General features: G+C 49.7%; 1 protein-coding gene across 2 annotated transcripts in view; it reads left to right on the forward strand.

Annotated features, from left to right (window-relative positions):
- Positions 1 to 1,545: 1,545 nt before the first annotated feature.
- The window catches only part of C9H10orf71 (chromosome 9 C10orf71 homolog), a 28,269-nt gene continuing 9,151 nt past the window's right edge, over positions 1,546 to 20,663 (forward strand). Inside the window, exons 1-2 of one of the 2 annotated variants that reach the window (XM_023230201.1) lie at positions 1,546 to 1,638; positions 18,537 to 18,640. The gene's annotated coding sequence lies outside the window, so the exon portion shown is untranslated. The remainder of the gene's footprint in view (positions 1,639 to 18,536; positions 18,641 to 20,663) is intronic. The other variant, XM_023230202.1, reaches the window with a different exon arrangement.

A 20,663-nucleotide genomic window follows, 5' to 3' on the forward strand; every position in this document is an offset into this window, starting at 1 on the left:
ACATGAGCTCCTCTGACCCTGAAGCCCACAGAGCACAGGCATTCTCTCCACTTTAGAGATGGGGAAACTGAGCCTCAGGAAGGGTAAGTATGTGACATGTCAACTGGCTAGGAAATAATGGAGCCAGCACTCAAAATCCTGTGTACTTTTTAAATGTTGGCTCCCATCTAAAGTTGATGGTTTTTATCTGCCCTGTTGGCATGTGTGTGTTTTGGCAAAAAGGGGAGGTAGGGAGGTGGGTGGGTAAAATTGAGGGGTTCACTTTGGGCCTCCTTCAAAGCATCTCTGAGTGCAGAGCAGCAAGCAGTCATCCCCACAGCGAGGTTCTGAAGCGCTCAGGGCAAAAGGCAAGTCTTGAGGCTCCCAGGAGGAGGCGGGTCTGAATGCTCCTGCTGGTTGGGATCTCACAACTTAGTCTGCAGGGCAAGGAGGACCTGTTCTTTCTGACTTGGTTTAGACAAAAGTACATAACCTAGGTCCCCATGACCCTGGCTGTCAGCCGGTTCAAGGCTGGAGGTGGTGCCAGGCCCCAACTTGGGGCTGGGACACAGGTTGCTGCCCTTGAAGAGCCCACAGGGGCAGAGGGGACAGTCTGCAAATAGACCCAAAGACACAGTGCACTGCAGACTTGCAGAGGCTTTGAGTGCTACACAGAGCAGGACACCCAGCGGGCGCCAGTCATCTCCGCTTTCTCAGGCCGCAGGCAGGGAAGCATAAAAAAGAATCTTGGAAAGAAATGGGGGGAAAAAAAACACTCTTGCATTAAATCCTGGTAGCAAACAGACTATCCTGTGGCCAGCTTGGGAGAGTAAGAAAGGCACTCTGGGAGCTGACATGGCACAAGCCAAAGAAAAGCCAGTGGAAAAAGTTGGGGGGTCTGCGGGAAGTTTGGGGAGCAGGTGACCCCAGGCCGAGACAGAAAGCAGCCATCAGGAAGGCAGGCATAATCCCATCTCAAGTTTGCGGGGAGGCCAGCCCTTCCCAGAGATGGAGAGGGGATCCCTTGCCTAGCAGAACGGGACTTGTCCACTGGTGCTTGGACTTTGCAAACAACTGGGCTTGCTGTAGCCAAGCTCACCAAGTAGACACTTACCTTGCCTCTTCCCCGATTATTTCATATCCTTCTGTAACTCTCACCCTGAGACCCAGCCTGGCCTTCCCCCAGCTGCATATTATTCTGCTCCAAAAGCACAGCAGAGGACGGCTCCTTACTCGAGGAATGCGGGCGGCGGTCGTCCAGAGCCGATGATGAAACGGGCTATTTCTGCCCCGGGACATCAGCAGGGCTCCGGGTGCTGGCTCCAAGGCACACACTCTCCTGTTTTTAATGTTTCCCTAAACAAATGTTTTCCTTCCAACCTTGGGATATTTTTATTTGACTCTAGGTGCTGGAATAGCTTTAGCAATGGTTCTGGGTTGAAGTTGGAATCATGGTTAGGGTCCGGCTAAGCGGCAAGCAGTTTCTCACTCCCCAAGTGATCTGTTACTCGTGGCTGATCTGGATGTAAAAATAGCAGCTGAGGCTGTTTGTTTAATCTGACTGTTACTTGACACCACGCGGGTGTTGCAGTGCGGACTGTTTGCCTCTTCCCCACCAAGAACACCATTTGGTTTCCCCCCGGCTGGGTCTCTATTTAGGTAAGCTTCGGGGACTTCCCGTGTCTGGCCAGCTTCTGGTCACTGATCTTCCTCAGGTGTGTAGGTTTGTGCGCTAGAGGAGGCTTGGGTCCTGAGTCTACTCTCCTATCACCTTTGGGCAGCCTGGCTAAAGAGGAAAGAAGAAGTCTTGGCTGCTGGGCAGAGCCGGGGTTCTCTCCCATTCCCGAGGAGGCCTGAGCAGCTGAACACGCAGAGAGCGGAAGGTACAGCCCAGACACTTGTCTGGCTCCTTAGCGTGGGCAGGGAGGCTCGCTCATGGCGGAAGGGACGTTCCCGCTGAGCCGATGCTGTGCTGGGGAAGTAGTTTGGTGCCAAGGTGCTGTGCTGGGGAAGTAGTTTGGTGCCAGGGTGCTGTGCAGGGTGGTATGTGTGTGCCAAGAGCCCACTGGTGTTGGGGCTGAGGTTCTTGGTGTGCTGGATGGGCCTTGGGGACCACTTACCGGGAACTGTGTACATGCGTGACTTTGTCCTTAGGTGTCATCTGTCAGGGATCTCTGCTCCCACATGGCTGAGTGGGTGCACAGATGTGCCCAGGCCACTGCATTGTCAAATGGGGGGCACCCCATGGTCCCAGGTTTTCGGCAGTCAGGGCTGAGGGAGGCTGGCTGTCTTGGCTCCCCCAGCGCTGGGCCAGGCAGGGACACACCAGCTGTAACAAAGAGGAAAACTGGTGACTGAGACATTCTGGCCTGTGGGCTCTGTGAGCATGTGTGTCCCCAAAACAAAGCATGCCACAGGCTACCAGTTCTTACACACCCTGGGTGGGCCCCCACCAGACTCCCACAGGGTAGGCTTGACTGAGTCTAGAATTACCTCTTTTTTTTTTCTGGTGGAGAAAAATTGATCATTGAGAACGGCAGTGGTCAGTGTGTGTTGAGAGCTAGATAGCCTTAAGAAGAATCATTGTGTAGGTCTTTTGGGTAGCTCAATAAGATAGGAAGCTGGGAGTAGATTAAATAGATGTGTGTAGTAAATGAGGTCCCATTTTCCAGCATTTGAGTTCCCTTTAAAGTAGTGCCTGGTAACTCTGGTCTGTGGTCTGAGCACCTGGTTTTATAAATAAAGTTTTATTGACACACAGCCACACTCATTGATTTGCATATTGTCTAAGGCTGCTTCTACACTATATCAGCAGAGACCATATGGCCTGCAAAACTGAAAATGCTTACAATGTGGCCCTTTACAGAAAAAGTTTGCTGACCACTGTGTTACAAGAACACTTCTGGAGATGGGTCAATTTAATACAAAAAAATAAAAAGCAGTGAAAGTTCTTGCTGTTAGAATAGCTTGCAAGCCAGACCCTTCAGGACCAGTGGCTGGCTGGCTTCTGAGCCTCCTGCACCTTCCAGAGCCCACTTTTCAGGCCTGACTGGTACAGGAAATGTCCAGTTTGCTGTCCTGGTGCTGGGAGGGTTAGCTTAGTAGTAGAATCACCAGACACACAGCGTGTCCATGTGGCCTGGGCCGAGCAGGGCAGATTGTGCTTATCGGGGTGATTTATAAATAGCCTTCCCCGGGTGACCCAAGTCCAACACACATCTGCCCCTGGGTCTCTGGGATGGAAACAAGTTTGTCTGCTCTTTGGGAGAAGAAGCTCATTGGGAAGGGAACAGCTGTGTGCAGTGGGTAGAAAGGGGGCTGGTAGAATGCTGTGTCCTGGAGCAGAGGGGCTCAGGTCTCCTGGAACCCGGGGAGAGAGAGCTGTTGAGAATAGACAGGAAGGCCAGAGATGGTCTTGCACCCTCCTACCTTGATTCCTTTTTCCCAGGGCAGAAATAAGTGTCTTTGTCTTTTCCTGACCCTAAGGAAGCCCTGGAGACCCTTACTGAAGAGTGGAAGGCTCATGTCTTGAAATAGCCCTATTCATCCAGTCTCTGCCAGAAATCTCAGGAACCCAAGCCTACTGGTGGCACCAGTACTTCCTCATTGGCTCTCAGGATTTTACTCCATATGCCCTGGGTTACTGGAGGGAAGCAAAGGGCTTCGAGAGAAGGCCATGCTACAGGGGCACACAGGGCTGCTGCTCCCCAACAGGGCCCACCGAGGCTGGAGTGGATTTTGGGTTTTATTTCCATTTGAGAGTTTAAACGTCATTTCACAAAATCCAGCCAGTCCATAGTCCATAGTCCATATGATTGAGTCCTTAACTCAATCATATGCTTCATTTAGTTAATTGGAAAAATCTGACACCCTCCTCATTTCAACTTGGTTTCCAAGGGTTGCATGGCATGAGCTGGTGGATGGGACAGAGCGGGAAGGACAAGGGATCAGTGGAGGCCTATCAGGACCCATACATGGAGCGTGTAGAGCACATGCTGATGCTCAGATGTGTCACTCCCAGTGTAACTCGTCGGTATCACTCTGGAACCTGGAATGGGCTGCCTGTGGGAAGAACACAGCGTGATTAATCCACAGCCTCCTAATGTCAAGGGGAGGCAGAGCAGATTCTCAGCAGACCTGGGTTCTCAGGGGAAAGACTGAAGCCAGCTCAGTGCAAAGTGCATTCCCTTCCAAGCCCAGGTCAGACGGCCTGCAGGGAATCTGACAGAAAGAAAATCCCAACAACCAGTCAACCATGAATAGCTTCCTCCCCAGACTTAGACACCTCCCTGTCTTAGATGAAGGGGAAAGGGACGTTCTTCTGGGCCATGACACATGGCAGATGGGCAGGCCTTCCTTACATCCTCCATTCTCTGCTTGGCCAATCCCAGGGGCTCCTTTGCTTCCCCCCACTCTGGGCTGTCTTCCCTTGCCTCAGTTGGTCCCTTCTTTCACTACAAACCCCCTTCCCAGGTGGGCTTGAGCTACTGAGCGGCTGCAAGGCTGGCTGGAGGGAAGGATTTAATCTAGGATATCTCCCATCTCAAAGCCTTCACCTGAAGCTTGCAGGGGGCAGGGGGAAGGGGAGGCTCTCCAATTTGCTTGAGAAGCCTCTGAAGTAGTTTCTGAGGCTCTCTCCCTACTCCCCACTGTGTTAGAAGGCTGGTTCCAGACCTGGCACCCCTGAGCCTGCCTGCGAGGGCCAGGTCATGCCAGGTCACATTGGAACTGCCCTCGGCTTGCCCTGTCCCGGGCTGCCAGGCCACAGCAGCACCACCAGCTCATCCTCTCACCTGGTCGTGTCTGCCACCCTCAGAGGCAGATAAGCCCAAAGACTGCAGAGGTCAAGGGGTGACAGCTCAGGCCCCCTGGGCTGCACCCACTAGATGCGAGCCATTTCTTGCCCTCAGTTTGCCCACCATTTCCCCTGTGGAAATCATTGGCTGTGGACCTCCTGTGTGCACAGCTTTGGAGTATCTGGTCTCATTCTCAACCATCCAGCACAGTAGGTCTTGTGAGCCCCCTCGTGGAGGCAGGCGCTGAGGCTTGGAGAGGTTAAATGACTTGCCTAAGGATGCCCAGTGAATGAGGGGCTTGAGATCTGAATGCAATGCCCATGTCTTGTCCTCATTGCTTCCTGATACCTAGAGCTCCCATCACCACCCAACAGATTCTCTAGAAACGGGGCTGTCCCATCACCAAAGAGTCAAAACCTCCCTTAGGAAAGCCGAGCATGCCTAGAGAGGCACACAGGCTTCACCCCAGCTCCTCAGGACTTCGGGAAGTTGCCTAGGGTGCCGCAGGGATTCCACACTGTGCTGGGAAGCCTGTGGCTCTGAAGGGGCCACAGGACAGGCAAATCTGGGTTCACAGGTCAGCCCTGACACTTCTCAGCAAGGCCCCTGGACCTCAGCTTTCTCCTGCGTAAAAGAAGAATAATAACAGCTCCCACATCAAACAGTCCTGCGAGCATTAACTGAGCAAATGTATGAAAAGTTCCCAGCATGTGGTAGAAATACAAGAACTGCTCTCCTCACTCCACTGCCCTATTTGGAGATTTTTTCCCTCCCACTTAAACTCTAACTTGGGCCTATACCTTCCAGAGGTCACCAAGGAGAAAGTCCTGTGCCTCAGAGTTCAGCTGGTTCATGCTCACAACTCAGTGACTCAGTGGAAGAGCAGCTGGCACCACACAGGACCTATCGTAGCCCCACGGTGACCATGAATGGTGATCACCTTCCCTTTTGTGCGGAAGAGGTCATGGATCTGAGCATCTTCAGCACGTGGGGTGGGTGGAAGATCAAGCCTGAGTGGGACAGTAATATTCCCACCTCGGAGCCAGGCTCAGTACGAGGGCAGACACAGCACAAACCACAGCCATTGACAAGCATCAGACCCTAGTAGCCCAAGAGACTATGACTTGTTAGTACAACCTCCCTGAAGCAGGGGAAACCCACCGCTCAAGACCCAGATCAGCTTTCTCCAGGTGTGGTCTCAGGGCCAGCAGATCTCCTGAGTCCTGAGCAGGACTAAGAGCTGTCTGTTAAGCCAGCCCCCAGGGCATTCTGAAAAGTGTGAGGATGCTTCCTTAAGAAGGGAAAGGGGGGCAAGGGGCTGGCACTGTTCTCAGACACAACAGGAGATGCTCCAAGGAGCCAAGTTTTTCACATAAACACAGCCATAGGTTGAAATAAACATGATTGTTAGAGGAGCATCTTTCAGCTTTAAATTTGAAAAGGAGAACCAGGCTGGCCACATCTGAATGGCTTTCCTTGCCGTGAGGAATTCCATGAAGCAGCTGGGTATTGGTCAGCTCCTTACACTGCACTGCAGGAGCCTATTCTCCCCTTTCCTTCCCCTGGCCAAGCCGCCTCAACCCTGCTGCGCTGGTTGGAGAAAGAACAGCGGTCATCTACCAGCTACTTCCCAGCCTCCAGCAGAGACATGAGGAGAAAGTCAGGCACAGCTTCAGACCTATGTGGGAGGTTTAGGAACTCCCAGGGGTGCTCTGTGTGAGGCCCCCTTGTCCTTATCCCAGATGCACACAGCTTCGTGGTTTCCAGGGCAGGGAAGATGACCTCTGCAGGAGAGCCAAGTCCTACACATACCTTCTCTAGCTTTACTAAAGCAAATGCTCCCTGGTGGGACCAGACTCAGAGAGAGAGAGGTGAGAATTTGCTAGGAGAGAGGTTGCTACCCACTCCTCACCCTGCACAAACCTGTGGCAGATAGAAGACCATCTCATCTCTTGACTCTCTGCCTCGATGCATTCTGCAGAGACCTGGCCCTGAATCCTGGCTCTGCTGCTCTCTGGCTGTGTGACCTTAAGCTCCTTCCTCAACTTCTCTGACCTTCGATTTCTCCACCTGAAATTCCTTCGGCATCAGTCCTACTCAATTTGCTAGTTGTTGCACCCATTGAGTGAGGCCATGGATATAGAGTGAGGGAGAGGTGGCAGGAGTTCCATGAACAGGATGGGTGCCTGGGACTGCCAGGGTGCTAACGCTTGGTGACAGCTCTTCCAGCTCTGCTTCTCAGGCTGTGTCATGCAGTCTCATGGCACCAGTTTACATATGGAGGACCTGGTCTATAGACGATGCGATGGACTCTGTAGAAACCCTGCCCTCCCATGGTTCTCAGGAGTTCTGCCTGAACCTCATCACTCTGCCAAGCCTGGCACTCTCCAGGGCTGCTTTCAGGGGGTTCCCTTCCCCATAGTGCCTGGCTCCCTTCCCAGGGGCTGGAGAGAGGATGGTTCCTGAGAGGATACCCCAATCCCAACAAAAACAAATGCCTCTTCCTCCGGGAGCCCTCAAGTGGGCTTCTGTCTAGACAAGGCTCTCCAAGGTGGAATCTTGTCGTAGGTTATAGTTGTCCCTTCGCCACCCACTTCCTGATCCATAATGGGTTTCCACAAGCATCAGGCTGCTGGATCTGCCTTTCCATTTGCCCCAAGGTCACCAAAGCGAGACTGAGGCTCACACAAGTTGAGTGGCAAGTCCAAAAGCTGTCTGATTCTGAAGCTTTTAACTGGAGAGCTGTATGCCCCAGTAAGTAAGGGCCAGGGTAGGGTTTCCAGTTCTTTGCTATGGAATATTTCCATATGGAATAATTCCACCCCATGCTATGGAATCCCAGGTGTGATGGGGTATGGGGAATAGAAGGACATCCTGTGGTCACAGGTCTCAAGAGGAACTCTAAGGAGACCTGTGGGTAAGAACCAGGAGTATGGAGGCTACAAGGTAGCCAGGGGCAGGTGGGTCCCCAAAGGCACAGTGTGGTGCTGACCAGAGACTCTTAACCTGTAGCTGGCATTCAAGAAGCTGCTACAGGAGGCTCTCTAAAGACAGGTGAAAGGGACCACTTCTCTGGCAGCCCCATGTTCCAGCCCCACACCACCAGGTGTTAAATTCTGCACTACACACATTTCTCCTCTGTAAAGAACAAGAGTAACTCCTGTGTAATGAGGCCATTGTGAATACTAATTAAATAATAAATATTAATTAATAATACTAGGTTATAAAGTACCTTTATACCAGGTACTCAGTCCCCACTCAGTGGATAAAAGAAATTTCTGTCATCTACTCACTCACTCACTTGTTTAGCAAATAAATGGCCCCATACTAGGCATAGGCACTGTGTGGAGACAGGAAACATAACCTAGAGGAGGAAGGCAAGGCCCAGACCATGGATCTGCCCAGGGGGTGGGGTCTCCTCCCCTCCCCAAGTGAATCTGATCAGTTACTGAGTTTGGGCCTTGGGTCTCCAATTCTCCATCCAGATGAAAATCTAGCACTACCAGAAACAGGGCACCCATAAGTTGGGCCTAATTAGGGATGCCTAAAATTTCTGGTCTCAGAGAGTTTATTTAATCACTGTAGATCATAAGTCATTACTGAGTCCTGAAATCACTTACTAAGTTGTGAAGAGGTTTTTCTGATGAAAGAATAGAACAGATTAGATTAGGATGGAGCAGTACATACAAGAAGGGTAAGCTTTGCTTCGTCCAGTTTTCCTTGATACATATGCCTCCAGGCATGTTCTGTGCCATGATGTAAATGTATTTCTTACTACATGTAGAGGAGAAACCTCTGCTCTGTGGAGAGACACGGAGAGGAGGATGTGCATGCCATTCACTTGCTCCCCGGTGACCTGGCAGGTGAGGTGCGGGGCTGCAATGGTCAGGGATTTCTGAACCTCCTTCTAGTCCAGGCATCCTCCCTGCTGTGGTTGGGACCCAGGACCTGGTGGGTTGGCTGACCCCAACATGGGGAGACTCTCAAGCAGTACCTGCCACAGGGACTGATTTCATGAAAATTCCTGTGTCCAGCATGGGGAGCAACCTTGGGAGTGGTCAGTCCCGGGGCAGGCACTGTCAGGCTGGTTTTTATTATCCCTTTTTTCCAGGTGTAGCAGTTAAGTGACACCCATGACAACAGCACTTTAGAGCTGGGTCTCCGCTCTTCCCACTGCTAGTACTGCCTATTTGATGATTCTCATGTCAGGTCATGCCATTTCCAGAATCCAGGGCAAGATGTTCCTAGGAAATGTGAAGGGGAAGAGCAAGTGAATACATGAATAAGTGAAGGCGGGAAGAGCCTGGTGCTGGGCTAGTTAGTGCTCCCTCCCTGATTCTCTAACAGCGATTCTCAACCAGGGGTGATTTTGCCCAGAGACTTAGGCAGCGCCAGTGATATGGGGCCTTAGAAAGTCTATTGGGAGCCCCTGTGCCAGGTGCATGGCATGGGGTCCACTTGCAGATGAGAAAGGCTCTCACATGCCATGTCCCTTGAGCATGGTTGTACTCAGCAACCATGGCTTAAGTGCACAGAGCAGCACTAGGACCTGTTCCCAGATCCCAGGGGCACCCACCATTTGCATGGCCCCTGTGCTCCTGAAGGAGCCGTGTGTCCATCCTTCAGCAGCTGCCCCCTGACTGGCCTGGCAGTCAGGGTGGCCCTGCAGTTTGGATTGGTTACAACAAGGAGGTGCAAGGGTCAGAAGGATGAGCAGCAGAACCATGGCTGCCAGGCTGACCCTGCTTTCTCCCAAAATCTCTGCCCCTCAGGCAATTGCTCCTGGGCAGTGGAGCAGGACTGGCACTCACCTAGCCCTGGGAGAGGAAGATGGGGTGAACGGAGTTGTTTGGGATCACACACTCTCCCTTCCAGATCTTTCCTGCTCCTACTTTTACCTGTAATGCTGGCATGGCTACTCCTATAAAGCACCTCTGAGCTCACCAGGAGAAGCCAAGGGTCCTTTGTTCAGGGAGCATCTGGCTGCTGAGGCTGGGCCCCTTGAGGCCTGCAGAGAACACATGAGAGAGTGTCATGGAGCAGCTGGCAGTGCCAGGCCTGAGCTCCTTCCTGGTGGAAGGGACTGTCCAGAGACTGTGTCTGGCTGAGTCTAGCCCATCTGGCCACCAGGAGCTCTAAGGAGTGATCCTCCATAATGCTCCACCTCCAGAAGTGGTCAGAAACTTCGCAAAGAGGTGCTGCTGACAGCTCGCAGGTTAGCCTTTGTGGAGTGAGACTCTACCCAAGTCTAAGCAGCGCAAGTTCCAGAGCCTGCTGGGATTCAGAGGCACACCAGAGCCCCCTGCACCCCGCAAGGCCCACTGAGCACAGCTCATCCCAACTCTGCTTGGGATGTCAGGGGAGCAGCAAGAAATCAGTTGGTGCTACAAATCCAGTGCTTTTTGCCCCAGAGAGCTGGTTATTAAACATCGCTTGGCCTGCCCTGGTCATCAGGGAACAAGAACCAGGAGGGGACAGGTTGTGGGAGACTGCTTGAACCCAGCCCGATTCTCCTCCTGTCTTCTTTTCTCCTGTGACTTCTTGTTTCTCCTGCCATAGGGTCCTTCCCTGGGTCTGTGATACCAGGTGTTGGGCACCCTCATGTCCTGGGTTAGATCAAGCCCAGCCTTCCCTGTGCCTGGTTCCCTGGCCTCTAACTGCAGGCACAGCCTGGGTCTGAGCAGCACGTGGAAGCTTGCCAGACCCACAGAACTGGAGGTGAGCATGGGTAGCAGGGGCTGCTGCCCACTGGGGAGAGACTGGAGGACAGATACTTTCTCTGTGAGCTCAGCCCAGCCTGAAGTTGACTTCTGGCCTGGGTAGCCAGTCTGGCAAGCCCAGGCAAGCTGGTTTCTTCAACCACAACCCCTGGGGCATCCTTGACTTCTACCTGCTACAGGATTTAGAGGCCCTTGTACGTGTAATGTGGTTGTAAAAGGTTCAGATTCCCGCCAGGCCAACACTGCCATCATGGCACCCAACCACATCATGTTCCTGGGGCTGGACAAAGCCAAACTTGTTCTCTCCCAGGGCACAGTGGCATCAGAGTCAGTTTGAGAGCGTTTGGCTTTCCCAGTCTATAACCTGAGTTTGGGTCCAGTCAAGCCAGGCCAGGCTACAGGCTGACACCCCTCTCCCATGTCCCAAATATCAGGCTAGTGGAGCCAAAATGGCCAGGCCAGATGTACAGTGACCCTTATGCAAATCAAATCTCTGCTTTACACTCGTAAGAGGCACTGCCCAGTGGAAGTCAATCTAAGGCAATCAGAGGTAATTGTGCTTTTACAAAGCAATAACCTCCCAGGATCCATCCAATTCCACAAGGAGAGGGCCCAGGTCAGCCCTGCACATGGCTATATCTCCAGCACCAAAACAGGTGACATGAAGCAGGTGTTCAATGAGTAGTTGTTGAATGAATCAATACAAAAATGAGCTTCAAGTCATGCTTATGAGATCCTACGCTTTCTTCTAGGAGTCTAAATGAACTTATAATTTCTGATTTCCAAAAGTCAAAAGGGGTTACAAAGACACAGCAAGCGCCACACGGGAGGAGCTGAGGAGGCATCATCCTGGAACCAGAGAGCAGGGCACTGAGGCTGAGGACTGGGTGAGGCCCCGCCCAGCACTCCCAGGCTTTAAACAAGGGACCAATGATTGACCCAGCCAGTTACAGCTCAGTTTCATCAGCTGTAAGATGATGAGGGGATCCTAGCATGCTGAGTGTTATCAAGGAATAAGTGAGCACAGGCAGGTGCAGGGGTCAACCTGCTGCTTCACAGACACTCAACACATGTCTGCTGCCCTCACCTGAAGGACCTCAACTGAGGAAGTAAATTTTGCCATTTCATTGTTGGCTGCTATGGGCTGAATGTGTGTGCTCCAAAATTCACTGAGATTACCCCAGTGGAATGGTGTTAGGAGGTGGGGCCTATGGGAAGTAATTAGGTCATGAGGGTGGGGTCCCTTGTGATGGGATCAGTGCCCTTATAAGACGAGACACAAGAGGGCTTGCTTATACATGTGCACGCTCACTCTCACTCCCTGACGTATGAGAATACAAGAAAATGTCCATTTACAATCCAGGAAGAGGGCCCTCACCAGAAACCAAGTCTGCCAGTACCTCGATCTTGGACTTTCCAGCCTCCAGAATTGTGAGGAGTAAATGTCTATTTTAAGCCTCCCAGCCTATGATATTTTAGTTCAAGCTAAGACATTCTCCTCATAAAGCATGGGCCATAGACAAGGCCATTCCCCTCTAAAACAAGAGGGCTGTTAGAATTGCACAGTTTGGCCCAAAACTGACCAGCAAGTTGCAGGTTCAGAGCAAGGCACCCTGTGGCACGGGGTGGTGGAGGCTGTATGTGCTGTGCATCTGCGGGTGGAGGACCATCTGTGAGCAGGGCTCCAGGCTGTGCATAGAAAGGGAGAAGCTGTCACACTTCACTCCACTGAACTGCTCCTCAGACATGCCTGAGTCGATGGCTCAGAAAACCAACCCAGAAAGAAGAGCAAGAGGAATCAATTCCAATTTGTTAGAGCCTTCTGGGTGTGATAAAGCCAACCCCTGCCATCTCCACTGTCTTCCTATTTCCCCTTCTCTAAGAAGTGAAAGCACCATTCAATTAAGGTAATTAAATTCACCCGAAGATCTTGGGCTCAAAAACCACACTACCGGCAAGTGGTCAAACCTAGCAACGAAGCAAACCCCAATGGCTTCCTGTGGAAAGATGGGCAAGGATGAGGAGGAAAATGGAACACATCTTCAGCAGCTCAGGGGTGCACCTTGGGCCTGCAGGGGAGCCCCAGCTCTGCAGAGTCCAGCTGCCTGAGCCTCCCGCAGCACCAGAGCCCTCCCCAAACAGGAAGGACTCATGTTTACGGGCTGAATCAAAAGTTTCACTTCTGTGGATGTCTGGGAGAACTCAGCCGAGAAGATCCTTAGGACATGACATAAAAGTGAAATGAAACCCTTGTTTTCTCCCCCAGAGCCACCAATTCTCCCATGAGCCAAGAGTGGGGCCGGCAACACCTCCCAGGACATGCCAATGGGAGCCTGAGTCCACAGGCCAGAGGTTCAGGGTTTCATCCTGGAGAAAGCAGAAGGTGGTAAGGTGGTGAGCCCAGGCTGACTCTCAACCCCAGTTCTTCCCTGTCTTTACATGCTGTGTGGCACTTAGCAACATCCTGCACCTCTCTGTGCCTTTGTTTCTCAACCTAGAAGATGGTGACAACAAGGCCCACTCAACCTGCCTCAGAGGAGTCATGAGAATCAAACAAGATCACGATGCTGAAGTGTGTCATGAACTACAGAGTGATGCATACACTTGAGCCGTGACTGTCACTGTGTCATCTCAGTATTGACTCACCGCATTGACTTCCTCTGATTGTGATCCACTTTGAGTGCTAAAAGCTGATGAGACCCTCATGTAGCCAGATGATGATGATGATGATGAAGAACTCATCCAGTGGAATTTGAATTTCAGATAATGAATAATTTTGTTAGTATGAACGTATCCCACATATTGCATGGGATACACTTACACTAAAAAAGTATTTATTGTTTATTTGAAATTCACATTTCACTGGGCGTCCTGTATTTTTAATTTGCTCAATCTAGCAGCCTGGCCATGCCAGACCACCAACTGTTCCCTCTGTGCAGTGTCCCCAGGACCACCAAGACCTGGCCCCAAGCCCACTCCATCACCAGCTGTGAGACATGGAATATCTGGGTCCTCCCTCTGAGGGCTCTTTGTCTCATCTCATGGGTGATTGTGGTCCCTGAGCTGGGCCCTCCAGCATCACCAAGTGGGGCTCTGGTCCTGTGGACCTGACACGCTCCTCAGTTATGTGGGGAACACCTGCAATAGGGCTTGGCATGTAGGAGTTGTGAGTCTTCTCCCTTTACACTTCCTGTCCTTACAACCTGGGACACATGAGCGTCCAGGGTAGATCGGCAGAAGGTGGACTGCATGACCTTCTCAGGCCTGGGTTGGCTGCCAGCCAGGAGCCCTGAGGAAGACAAGGGGAACATGGACCTCTGTCCCTCTGCACACTGCAGTAAACCTCTGTTATCACATCCCAGGGTCCAAGATGTGCACTCAGCAACCAGAGCTGAAAACATTTCCCAGTGACCAGGGTGCACCAGGCACACTGTAGATAAAAGATTAACCAAGCCAGGGACCTCACACCAAGGATCTCAAAGTCTAGTGGGAGAGATAGATTCACCTCAGTGCAGGAAGAATAAAGCAATGTAAGTGATAAAAAGGGAAGAAAAGATTCTACGAGAAACAGAACAGAGGAGGAAGTTGTCAGCAGTTGTGGCCGAGGACAGGGAGAGACATTCCAGGCACAAGGACTACTACTACTTGAGGAATCTGGTCCAGAACACATGGGCCCTGCCCCTCCCTGGCACAGGGCACCACAGGCCTGGAGGAAGGAGGGTGTGGGAGCAGGCAGAGCTCCCCTGCCAAGAGGGACTTGAAGGTCATGCATAGGCATTTGTAAAGGATTAGGAGGGAGAGAGAATTGTATCCGCAAAAAGCAGCACATCCCAGTCAATAATAAAAGCATCACGAGGCGTGGCATGGAAAAAAAGCATCATGTGAGAAAACATTTTGGAAGAGTTAGAATTTAGCAATGACTGCGCAAAGGGTATTTCAGTGCTCATCTCAAGGAAAAGCTGATTCATGAGGATACATGCTCAAATTGAGTTTGTTTGAAGTATTCTGATTCAAAAAGATGACCCTACAATAAGGAGAAGAAAATACACATCCTTAAGTGTAATTCTTGGGGCTCCAAGGCTGCAGGGCACCACCAGTTCACCCATGCGCATATTCACAGTGGGCATGGCAGACCCTTTGCTCTTCTCCAGGGGATCAACTGGAGAGTCCATTTTTAAATTCCTGCCCGGGGATCCTGTTTCCCCTAGTGTGCTCTGGTGTTTTGCAGAACCTTCTCCACCTGATGCAAGTTTGGCCTGGGTCGGTGGAGGAAGTGCTGTTGAGGCCTGCACAGTCGCCTGGAGGTAGAGGGCAAAGCCAGCATTTCATCCGCTGACCCTGTAATTTAGATAACGCATCACTTAATGACCATTCACACTGTGGCTGTAAACAGAGCCCCGGGTAATATACTCAACAGTACATGGAGGTTTGCTGGACGCTGGCCCTCCAGAAGGCATCAAAGCCACTCCCCAACTTAGAGCACTGAGAGCAGTGTGAGAGACCAACTGGGAAATGGCAAAGTCACGATGAAGTCTCTTTCATCTCCCCCGATAGAAATGCAATCCGGGCATAAACAGTACATGCCACGCTGCTGAGGGATGCCTTCCCCAGAGCCAGCCTGTCAATAGTCTCCAAGAACAATCCTGTCCACCTGTTTCCATTTCTTACCAAGGGGGAATTTTACATATTTGAGGGATGTGGAATCAAAAAGTAAATAAAATCCACTTGGATTCAAATTCACTAATTTGAAATTTGTGATAATTCTGCAATTATTGGATTATAATCGACTGTCAATAAAGTAAGTCCTCCTAGGCCTGTCAACAGCGTGAGTAATATCATGGCAAGTGGAAGGGTTTTCTCATTTATTGAACAGATATTGCTTGCACTGTACACTATGCTACATGAAAAAGAAACACAAACGTGGACCCTGCCACCAATAAGCACTCAGGCTAGCAGGAGGAACAAACATTAAACAACAAATCACCCAGTTAAATGCTTAATTATAATTATGGTAAGTGCTGCAAAATAATGGGTACAGCCTATGATAAAGGGATGTAATGAGCAGACTTGGAATAGCCTGAGGAAGCTACATCATCAAAGGGACATGTGAACTGGGCTCTGAAGCACATGTTGGAGTTAACCAGGTAATGATGAAAGGATGGAAGTAAAAAAGTCCAGGCAGAGGGAACACCATGTGCAGAAGCCCTGAGGCAGGAAGTAGGATGGCATAAAACTGGAAAAAGACCAGGGTGGCTGGAAAGCCAAGCATGAGGGGAAAGATGGCACAAGGTGTGGATGGAAAGAGAGGATCTGTGTTAAGGAGATTGATCTTCATTCCTTAAAACTGGAAAGCCATCAAGGGATTCTAAGCAAGAGGTTGATATGAACAAGTTTGAGTGTTGAAAGCTGCCTCTTGGTGCAGGGCAGGAATGGGCTGCTGCAGTGGCCAAGGGATGTGAGACAGCAGCTTGGTCCACACGGTGACTGGAGATGGAGACCAGTGTGTAAGGAAGAGACCTTCGGAAATGAAACTCATGGGACTAGGAAATGGATGTCATAGGTGAAGGCACAGGAGGAGGAAATTGAAAGTGACATCAGGTTTCTGAGGTCCCCAGGGAGAAAGTGGGCTTGCAGAAGGCTCATGGACTCTGCTTTAAACGTGTGGGTTGGAAGGGCTGTGAGACAGGGGCACCCAGCTGCCTGGTGGGTGGGCAGAGGCGTGGACTGCAGCCAGGCAAATGGCCTGGCCTGGACACAGCCTCAGTGTGTGGATGCTTGCAGGGACCATGGTGTGGGGACAATCACCTGCATGTAGACTGTACAGTGAGGAGAGAAGAGGCTCCAGGGCTGGGAGCAGAGGAAATCCAGCAGTCAAGGAGAGGAAGAGACTAAACATCCAGACAGGGAGGGGAGAAGGAAAGAGTCAAAGTGAGAGAGTATCTCAAGTAGACGGTGGCCACTAGGCTAGATTGCAGTCCAGAAGTTCAGTCAGATGAGGAGCAAAAGTGCCATCAGAAGATCCATCAGGGAGGAGTGGGGGCCAGACGCTAAAGGCCGAGTGAGACGGGAAAGGAAATAATGGAGGGGGGAGATAAGAAGCATTTAAGAGAATAGTCTTTGAAGGCCACAGACATAAATAGGAATTGACCAGGTCATGATTAAATATTGATGTTTATTTCTATGCATTCATGACGAGGTTCCAAGACCTTGTTTAGCACATGGCCCTGCCTGTGCCATGATACAGCATGCCTGTATCATCCGTCATGCTGCCTGAAGGGAACACACCCTTTCACTGGCAAAGTGCTCTACCAGCAAGAATTTTCGCCAGTTCAGAGTGGCTTCCTTCAAATGGTTCAAAGTGGTGAGCAAGAGAGTTTTTCCACTGGCATCTGGAAAATTCATTCCAGCAGCAATGTCAGCGAGTCCATGAGGCAACTGCCTAGGGGGAAAGCCTAAGCACAGGGTGAGGGGTGTCCTAACCATTCACAAAATAAATGCCACTATGTCGTTCTGCACCTCCGTCTCATCAGTGTGTGACACCAGATGTGTTTCATCCTCATCCCTAAGTCAGATCTCAGTGGAGCTGCGGGCAGGGGAGTGGCCTTATTATTTAGAGATGCAAATGGATCGATCTGAATTTTTTGGTAGGCCATAAGACGCAAGACCAGGAGTCTTTCTCAACAAAATTCATATTATCTTTTCCCTTCTTTTCTGTGTCTCAGTTTGCCCTCCAGGAAAAAAAAAAAAATCAGAATAAAGATAACCCAATTCAGAGCATTACCACAAACAGTGATTGAGCTTCTATTTATTGAGCTCAGTATACAAAGGTATACAAGACTCCCTTCCTTGGTTCAAGGAACTTCCTTTCTAGTTGAGGAGAGAAAGCAGTGATCATCAGTTCCTGAAACATATGGGTCATGATGTATGAAGTGGACAACACGGCTGAGCTTTGGAAAAGGTAAACCCAGTATGCTTTGGGAACACAAAGGAGGCCCATCTAAGCCAGCCTGGGAAGTCAGGGATAGGGCCTCGCCGTATGGTGGCAGACACAGAGCACCTCTGTGATTCTCCAAAGAAGTAGACGCCACAAATTCAAACTATTATGATTATTAATATTATTAATAAACTACCTTGAACTAGATTAATATCCAGGAGCTACAAGCTGGGAAAGGTCTTATAGAAACCCCAAAGGTCTGCATTTAAAATGTGCAGAGTGGATTTATTTTAATTAGTTCACTCTTCATTCTGAGCATTCTGAAAATCCTCCTGCGCAGCTTTTTGGTTCTTTTAGCTGTCAGAAGTCTCAAGCCTTCTGCCAACAATGAATCCAACACTGTGCTGCCACTTGCTGAGTGGATTTGACTTTCACTGCTCCAGTTCTCTTTGCTACAAAACCCAACTTATCAGTTCAGTGGGAAAAGGGCCTTGGGTCAGATTTTATTAGCAAAAAATAATTCACAACTGGGTCAATCATATTAGAAAACTGAAAAGCTTAAAACAGGTTTCTAAAAATGTCTTGGACCATGGACAAATTAATGGATATTAGGAGGGATATAAATTGACCTTATGGTCAAATATGCCTATTTTTAGAATTTTGTTGAGCTCAAGTACGGATTCTTTTTCATTTTTGAAGGCCAATTACATTGTTGTATAACTGTCATTTAAAGATACTTTGGGTCAGGTGTGATGATTCACTCCTGTAATCCCAGAACTTTGGGAGGCCAAGGCAGGCAGATCACTTGTGGTCAGGAGTTCGAGGCCAGCCTGGCCAATATGGTGAAACCCTGTCTCTACTAAAAATACAAAACTTAGCTGGGCATGGTGTTGCACACCTGTTTACTTGGGTGACTGAGGCAAGTAATTGCCTGAACCCAGGAGGTAGAGGTTGCAATGGGCCAAAATTACACCACTGCACTCCAGCCTGGGCGATAGAGCAAGACCTTGTCTCAAAAAAATAAAATAAAAGATACTTTTTCCACTGAACTTGTGCTTGGCCCTTTGGTCAGTGGGGTTCCGCTGAAATTATTTTTCTTCTTTCTAGATGGGCAGTGATGATACCAAATATAAGCATAAAAAGATGTTTTAAAACTACACATCCTGAAACCCAGCACGCCAGGCACCTGCAGCTTCCAGTACTGTTAACAGGTATGGAACTAATCCAAGAGCAGGCATCTAGAAACACCTTCTGTTTTTGGCCATTATGCTGAAAGGTACAATGGGGGCTGGGGGTGGGGGGAGAATGAGGTCAAGTTTCTGACTGTCCCATCTGACCCCAGGTATATCAAATCAGAATTGAAGAAATTATCTGAATAAAGCTAGCAAGGTGGGGAGGGAGTCTCTCTTTTCCTTGAGGCAGAAGCAATGTAGTTATTTTCTGAATGCTCTGAAAAATCAATGAACATCCTTCACCACTGTTTGGAATGAGGATGTAAACCCAGGATCAGGTAGGGTTCTTCAACCCTTCAACGAGCAACAGAAGCAGAAACTGAACAAATGAGGTAGAAATGCATATGTATTAAAAGAAAAATGGAGGTCTTGTAGACTCAAGGTGACGGCTAAAGTTTCAGGCTAGGAAACGTCAGGGGTCAGGTGTGTCCTTAAGCATAGTGAAAGCTCTACCACCAGCAAGGAAGCCTGAGCATGCTTCCCTCCTTGTGTGGCTCCAGGAGAACTGCTACAGTCCATGGGCTTGTCCTCGGTCTCACACCTGCTATTGGCCCTGGAGAGCCTCTGCAGGCACCTTGACTTTCAGCTTCACCGAGACTGAAAACCAAGGGGTGAGGAAATTTCCCACAAAGTATCAAGTACTTTTTCTCAGAGGATGCAAGCTGAGTATTCAAAAAACAAATAGCAAATACCTACTAATATGAGGGTGTGTTTAATTGGTTAGAGGCTGCTTGGTTGACTCTATCTAAGCTTCTAAATTTAGGTCTCCAACTAACCTATTTTCATCTTAATGAAAACTATCTTATTTTCATTCAAAGTGTAGAAACCCCCAATATTACTGAGTTCAGCCATTGCCAAGATCAGAATCCCAGCATTTAGGACATCAGGAGACTCCGGACTGTTTTGATAGGATCTCAGGGTACAGAAAACCTGACTCATAGTGGTCAGTGCCACTCAGGTTCCATCAAACCCCACACCAGCCTCAATAACATAAATTCATGTGGGATGGTGCTGCCATGGGCTCACAGCTTAGCAGTGCTGGCCAGGACCTGGGCTCCTCACTTGTCCACCCTGCCATCCTCTGCAGGTTGTTTGTCTCTCAGGGCTGCAAAGTGAATTCAATGTTATGGTTGAATCATGGCCCCCCTAAAAAGAATCATAACTCTCATTACCTCAGAGTATGACCTTTTGGAAATAAGGCTGTTACGGATGTATTGTACTTAGTTAAGACAAGGTTATTAAGGTGGGCCCTAATCCAGTATGACTGGTGTCCTTATGAAAAGGGAAAATTTGGGCAGGGTACAGTGGCTTATGACTGTAATCCCAACACTTTGGGAGGCCAAGGTGGGCAGATTACTTGAGCCTGGGAGTTCAAGACAAGCCAGAGCAACATAGTGAAACCCCATTTATCCAAAAAACAGAAAAATTAGCCAGGTAAGGTGTAGTGCACCTGTAGTCCCAGCTATTTGGTAGGCCAAGGCAGGAAGATCACTTGAGTCCGAAAGGTTGAGGCTGCAGTAAGCTATGATTATACCACTACACTCCAGCCTGGGTGACAGAATGAAAAAAAATTTTTTAATAATTAGAAAATTTTTAAAAGTTTGAAAAAGGAAAACTGTGGACAGAGAGACAAGCATAGAGGGAAGATGATGTGAAGACACAGGGAGAAGACGGGTGTCCTGAAGCCAACGAGAAAGGCTAGGATCAATTCTTCCTTACAGCCCTCAAAAGGAACCAACCCTGCGACACCTCGATTTTGGACTTCCAGCCTCCAGAACTGTGTGGTAATACATTTTCAATGTTTAAGCCATCGTTTGTTACGGCAGCCCCAGCAAAGAAATCAAGCAGTTTCTGGCTTCTTGTCTGCATTCAAGGCAGGAAGAAGAGCACTGACAGAGTGGAAACAACAGGAATTGCTCCTTTGATTAGAGAGGCAGGAACTTTCACAGACTGCTGGCTGCTTCCATCCCTGTGATCACAGCCATGTCCTCTGGCCATGCTA

Source organism: Piliocolobus tephrosceles, chromosome 9, assembly GCF_002776525.5.
Source record: "Piliocolobus tephrosceles isolate RC106 chromosome 9, ASM277652v3, whole genome shotgun sequence".
In the NCBI taxonomy this organism is placed as follows: Eukaryota; Metazoa; Chordata; class Mammalia; order Primates; family Cercopithecidae; genus Piliocolobus; species Piliocolobus tephrosceles.